The 6537-nt window shown below is 38.8% G+C and overlaps 1 protein-coding gene across 1 annotated transcript in view; it reads left to right on the top strand.

Annotated features, from left to right (window-relative positions):
* Positions 1-227: 227 nt before the first annotated feature.
* Positions 228-6537, top strand: part of RNF144B (ring finger protein 144B) — a 66634-nt gene continuing 60324 nt past the window's right edge. The window contains exon 1 of the mRNA XM_057424349.1: positions 228-295. The gene's annotated coding sequence lies outside the window, so the exon portion shown is untranslated. The remainder of the gene's footprint in view (positions 296-6537) is intronic.

Genomic DNA, 6537 nt, shown 5'->3' with positions numbered 1-6537 from the left:
ACTCATAATCTACTGAGAAAGTTTTTTCTCCAGTAGTGGCAGTGTTATATCCAACTCTGCCAAGGCCAAAGTCTTCTCTGCTTCTGTAAACACTAGATAGATTTTCAGATAAATTATATGTGTGTGTAGTTTATTCAGTTTTTTTCTTGGTTTGGGGGTTTGTTTGGAGGGGGACAACATTGGGGTTTTTGTTTTGGTTTGGTTTTTTTTTTGTTTTGAAAGGTGCTGAAGAGCCTGGGTGTGGAGTTTCACATGATGCTGCTTGGACAATGTAAGGAATAACTCTCTGACATGTGTTTGTAAGTACACAAGTAATTTCTTAAATGCTAAATGCAGAGAATATACTCTTCTTTCTTGTCTGGATCATGACTGCAGTTGACGAAATACTTTCTAAGGCATAACCAACGATAGCTTCCTGACATTATGATGAGGAAAGGAAGTTAGTTACAATCTTATACTGACTTAATTCTGATATTACAGGTACTTGGATAAAAACCAGTTTCCCCTTAAAAAAAAGGGACCGCTAATTCTGTGATACCTGGCAACCACCATTTACTGGGTAATCTGTAGTGCTTGTTAGTGGTGTGGGCTGGAAGATTAAATAGCAAGTGTACTGGTAAACATTTTAAGGAACATGAACTCAAGGTGTTGGAGATTACAGAGTAGATCAAATCAGACTGCTTTATGATTCTATCTGTGGAAAACTATACTCACCCTGCATTGTCTAATTCTTGGGAGCCCATTTAAAGGAAGGATTGTTAATCCATGCAAAGGTAATGAAGAGACATTTTACATTTGAATCATGGAGACTGTGTAGGGTTGTGGACTGATTCATGCTCAGATAGGCACCTTTCTTTAGCTCAGACAAGGCCTGGATGTAGTCTTCCATCACAAGATGCAAGGCCAATCCAGAGAAGAAAGTAAGTGTAGAGTTTAAGGGGCAGGAATTGTTCAGAAGGCTAAAAGCTTTAGGTCAAGATTTTCTGAAGACTTGGTTCATTCTTAGGTGCCCATGTAAGTAAGGTGTTTCCCTGGACCCATCAGTTCATCCAAAACAACTGTGAAGATGGAATGCTTCTGAAAAACTGATTCACCTCCTCAATCTTTTATTAGTGGGTAGGGAACTCAAAGGCATGTAGCCCATGGTAGCACTGTGGCATATTGTGGTTTGTAGTTTATCTCCACAGGCAGTTTTGTTGACCCAGATTAGGGGATTAGGGAGCGGGGCGTGTTAATGAGTAAGAAATCTTTAGCTAATGTTGCCTTTTCCCGACATCATGGCCTAAAGATTTTTTTTGCAGTTCATTACTTAAATTGGAACAAGGTGGTCCATCAAGAACTGAACAGAACCTCTTTTCTCTCTGTAGTAGAATACCTCTTTGGAGATTATTGCAGTTTGATTTATTAGTCACTGACTTTCAGTAGTGGTGGCTCAGTGAGAGAGATGGTTCATTTTGACGACTGCAGCCTCTTTTTCTGTATATAAATGAATATATATCAATGAATATTATTAATGGTTGGCTGAACTGTTTAAACCCACAAGTCCTTTAAAATTATACAGAGAGTAATATAGAAATAGTCTCCTGATAAACAATTTCAACTATGGGATTTAAGTTATTTTCTTCATGCAGATATATCACCCAGTGCCTAACTAGCTAGAGGTGTTTGACCGAGCTACTAGGTAGAGATTTGCAAGGAAGTTTCTTAGTCATTTGAAATAGTTTATTATGTGTGTGGTAAGTGAACACTAGAGGGCTCTTTAGACTAATGCAAAATAATACAATGTCATGTTAATAATTGAGGCTGAGTCTGAGGCATTTCCTTATCTTGAGTTAAATAGTCAAAGCCATGCTTTTTATTAGAATAGTGTAACACACTCCTTTTAAAGGAGCAATGAATCAGTATCTTTGAAAGAAGTGAAGTATAACCTTTTGTTATGTAGCAAGTATTTGAGATTTTGAGAAGTGGGGCCTTTAAACCTAGCAGGCTTAAATTTTTTGTACATTTTTCTGATTAGCAGGTAAGATTTTTTTTCATGTTCCCATTCCAAGTGGTTTATTTTAAGGTAACTGCATGGTTTATATTTCTTTCTGCCTGTATGTCCACCTTTAAATTTCCTTCCTTACTTGGTATTTAATTTATAGTAACATTGTATCATGCTGCATACACGATTATTGTATGCCGAGGTGAATGTAAAATGTCACTCTGCTTGTTTGAAAATGTTTCTCAATCACTTCATACCTGCTTTTAAAAAAAGGGTCAAACTTTTATTTTGTGGATGTCAAGAATGATTCTTAGCTGGTGTGAATTTCTAGTGCAGCTGAGAAAGGCTTTGTCATCTTACACTGACTGAAATTCAGACTCTGTGTGTGTGTTTATACCAGTGTTAACTGATACCATTGGCAGGAGGTGGCGGGGGAAGAAGGGAGCTGCAAAACCTGCTCTATATTGATGGGAAAAACTGTAAAATAGGACCACTCTATAAGCTGTAGGGGAACAGTGATCTTCATGGTCTCAGTTTACACAGTGTTTGTAATCAGATATATTTTTTTTTCGTGCATCCTCTTGTTTTTTCCTTGTAAAGTTGTTCTTGTGCGTAATTTGTTCTAGCGTTTTCAATGACACTGTGGTGTTGTAGAAGATAATTGATATTAGAGAAAGGAAGAGACATTTCAAATTGAATTAGTTATTATGGTACCCAATTTACATCACTCTAGGCAGCATAATATTATATTGTCAGAGGGAAGCCTGAAATTAGGCACCAAAATTAATACTGCTGTGCATTGAAATGTAAAGCTTTTGCATACACACAAACGTAGACACTTGTTTCAGGAAGAGTTTGTGGAGGACAATGCGTAGATTGCTTGTTTAGAAAAATGAAGGGCACTTTTTTTCCCTACAGCAAGTCAATCATTGAAGAAGCAAATGAGACTTGAAAGAGAGGTTGAGAAGTAGTTGTTTCATGGGACTAGTGTCCTAGAAACCGGCGGTGATTTTTCAGTGTTAAATAATATTGGCAGTAGCTGAGTAATTTTACTTGAGGGACTTTCTTTGGCTGTCAAATACTCCCCATTTTCTTGGATTTTCCTGGCCTGCTGTACTGTTTCCAGTCACAGGTACATGCAGCTTATTTTTAGCCCATGGTGTGGTTGTTCTGGACAAAACATTCAGCCTCCAAGTGGAATTTTTTGAAGGAGGCTTGTAGTGGAAGTAATGGTGTAGTGGTCGCAAGAGCAGGAACTCTGTTTCAGCTGTTTCAAGATTGGGAGGAGACATTTCCATTTGACTTTTTCTTTCAGATTCCTGAGACTTCATGACTCAAAATATACATTATCCAAAAGGAGGATATGGATTTACAAGGAAGAATTAAACTGGTCAGGGAAGATCCTGGCTGATGGTGAGTGAAGTGTTAACTGACGAGAACAGCCTGCAAAGAGAGCAGGGAAAGAACACTGGTGGTCCAATTTTTAACTGTCTCTCCTCCAAGTCCCATCAAGATCACATTATTGTTCTTGCATGCCAGAAGCTCCTGAGGGAAGTGGGGGGAAAACAATGTATGGAGAAATGTATGTAAGGGCGATGGGAGGGGAATTAGTGTGCTTTGCCTGCCAGGGAGAGAGATGAGGAAAGAGCATACAGTGCAGTAGGCAGAGGGGTTTGCTGTACAAGGTCAGACTGGGAGAAGGAGGGTGGGAGGTTTAGAGGGGAAGGAGAAAACCTACTACAGGCCCAAAGCATGCCTGACTGCTGCTAAACCTTCTCCAGACCTCTTTCAGGTCCTCACCCTTACTCCCCTACAGTCCAATAACTTCGCCATTTACCATAACCACCCTCCCAGCACCTCTACCCCACCTATACCCCTGCTCTGCAGCTGTTCCCAAGTTCATATTGCTGGCTCAGGGATGAGGACAAAATTACTTAGTTTCTTCCCATACTTGGGGCAGTAACAGTAGTTTTGCCCGTCTTGCTGAGGAGCTTTGAAGGGATTCCATGGAGGACAGCATAGCTCTTCCTGAACACTGCTGATGTTATACCTGACAATTAGCAGAATCAAAGTAATTTCAGTTTTCTTTGAGGATGAATGCATTGCATATGTATGTGTGGTTTAGTTTTCTGCGTACGTACAAACTAGAGCTATGGACATCAGACTTCATTAAAATGTCTTCTGGACACTATATGGCCAAAGGTGCTATTCAGCTATTCAGACTAGGGCACGTCCAGCTGCTATATTTCTACTTTTCCTCACTGATGAAGCACGATGCATGTGGTGACTTAGATTAGAAAATGACAGGCTTGGATGTCTCAGCTGCTGCTTCTAGCTATCATAGAACCAAAATAGCATGGGCTGCAGCACAGTTCATAAAGCTTACAAAACACACTTGGCTAGTGAAAATGCCAGTCAGGTAGCAAATATTTTGGCAAGGAGAAGGTTCCTTTGATATAATCAGAAGGTTATCCCCTGAATACAGTCTAGGATTTAAGGAGGACCTGTGCTGGCACTAAGCTGAGCAGACCGAATACTCAGTGAAAAGAACATAATACATTTCAAAATTTTTTCAGTCTCCGGTGTCATGGTTAGTTCTATCTGACTAGGCTTTGTTTGAGTACACAGTATTGTCATTTTGGAAAGCTTGAGCTCATTTGTTAACTCTACTCAGTTCTTGCTAGTGTGAATAAATAGATACAGTTCCTACTTGAAATAATGTATTTTTATATTTTTAGCTTTGGCAGTTCTAGGTTTCAGAGCAAGATTCAGATAATTGCCAAGAATTGCAGCATTTCAGGAGGAAGCTAAATTGTGCCAAGCAGAGTCAGGAAAGATGAATGTATTTCACATTATTAGAAGATAAAGGCTTATGTTTAGAAAAGTCACATAATTCTAAAAAGCTTAACTTGTCTGAGGATAAATAATGAACTAGTACCATTAGTTATTAAAATTGATACAAGACTCTTTCAAGGAGAGTATATTTGTTCTGCATTACATAAATTCTGAAACAAAAGTTGGTTGTAGACAAGGAACATTTGACAACATTTCTGTTAAAAACATTTTTAAAAATAATTAGATGTATCATTTTGACATTTGGTAAATCATAAAAAATTTACACAAAGCTTAATCATCAACAACAAGCCAGAAATTAAAAGCACATTCAGAGCTCTGTCTTTCTGATGAAAGAAATTCAACTAGGGGCCTTAACAAATGTGGGGAATCCTCTTTCATGTGTAGTATTATTTGCCTCAATGCCTCTTGTAATTTAAAACCATTTATATTAATACTGTCCTTCAAAGGCATGGCTTTTTCTAGAGGGATAGGTAATGTGTTCCTGGGTTGTAAAGAGGGGATGAAGGAAGAGGAAGAGAAGAAAGCGCATATGGGCATCGTATTAGGTCATCATATTAGGCCCTGACTTCTGCCAGTAGAAACTGGTAGTACCAGTCCAAAACCAATTCCTGTTTCTTTGTATACTGGTAAGGGTGGAAATACTGCAGAGGTCTGATGCTCTATGGTTTTGATAAAGTTTATGAAATCTGCAGGTTCTCTACTAAGCAACAGTAAATAGTGCCAATCCCTTTTCTTAGCAATGCAACTTATTGACAATCTAAGAAAATGGGTGTTGGTCACTATAATCACAGCTAAATACTTTCTATGATAGATACATAGATATGTTTCTCTCTATCCATTATCTGAAGTTGATGTCTCCCAGATTTCATCCAAGTAGTTCAGCTGGAAGTGGAAAATTTTATGTGGGTGACGGTAAAAACTAACCTTTACTCAATACGAAGCATACAGCCATGCTGTCTAAACCCAGCATAGCCACAACTGGGTCCCCATTTTTCCACTCCTGCCTTTGATTTCATTTTCAAAAGACAGCCTGTGCAAAAGAGTCCCAAAGACAGGCTGGATGGAGCTGTAAGCTCACCCCCAAGTATCCATATTGGTTTTGCCGAGCCCATACTTTTTCAGATTGCGTGTTTCCACCACAGAGGAAATTTTGCTTTAGGCTCAATGACACAGTTTAAAAATAAAACCGCAAAAGCTATTTGACTGCTATTGAGATCCCTCTCATAACACAACAGCCAAATCCATGTTAAATCTCTTGCTGATATCACTGATTTCTCAGAGGTAGAGGAAACTGAAAAACTTGCCACAAGCCCATGTTTTTTGTTTTTTAGGAATTGCATAGTGCATCCTGTTCTGTCATAGCAAAGCCTTTCTGTAGGTGGAAGATGAGACTGAGGACCTCAGTCTTGAGGCAGCAGTACTAATATTTTGAGATGGTTTCTTAAAGGCTTTTATAAAATGCATAGAACACAGCAACTGGCTGTTTTTTCTCTTTTGAGTTAACTTTGTAAATAAGCTTACAGAAATGGAAGTTGCGCAATGAAAAATAATTGTACCAGGACATTTTTGAAAGGTGAATTTTCTGATACCTCTGGCATGCTGATGTGTTTCCTGAAAAGGAGTGCCAAGCACCATCCCAGTAGCCTTTGGAAGAGACTTGATTGTTAGCTTCTGAAGAGAACACAGTGTATGCAATG

The sequence above is a fragment of the Pezoporus wallicus genome, unplaced genomic scaffold (assembly GCF_028554395.1).
Source record: "Pezoporus wallicus isolate ANWC-B61680 ecotype Strahan unplaced genomic scaffold, APGP_CSIRO_Pwel_v1 contig_5485, whole genome shotgun sequence".
NCBI classification, from domain to species: Eukaryota; Metazoa; Chordata; class Aves; order Psittaciformes; family Psittacidae; genus Pezoporus; species Pezoporus wallicus.
This window is presented reverse-complemented; position numbering and strand designations above follow the sequence as displayed.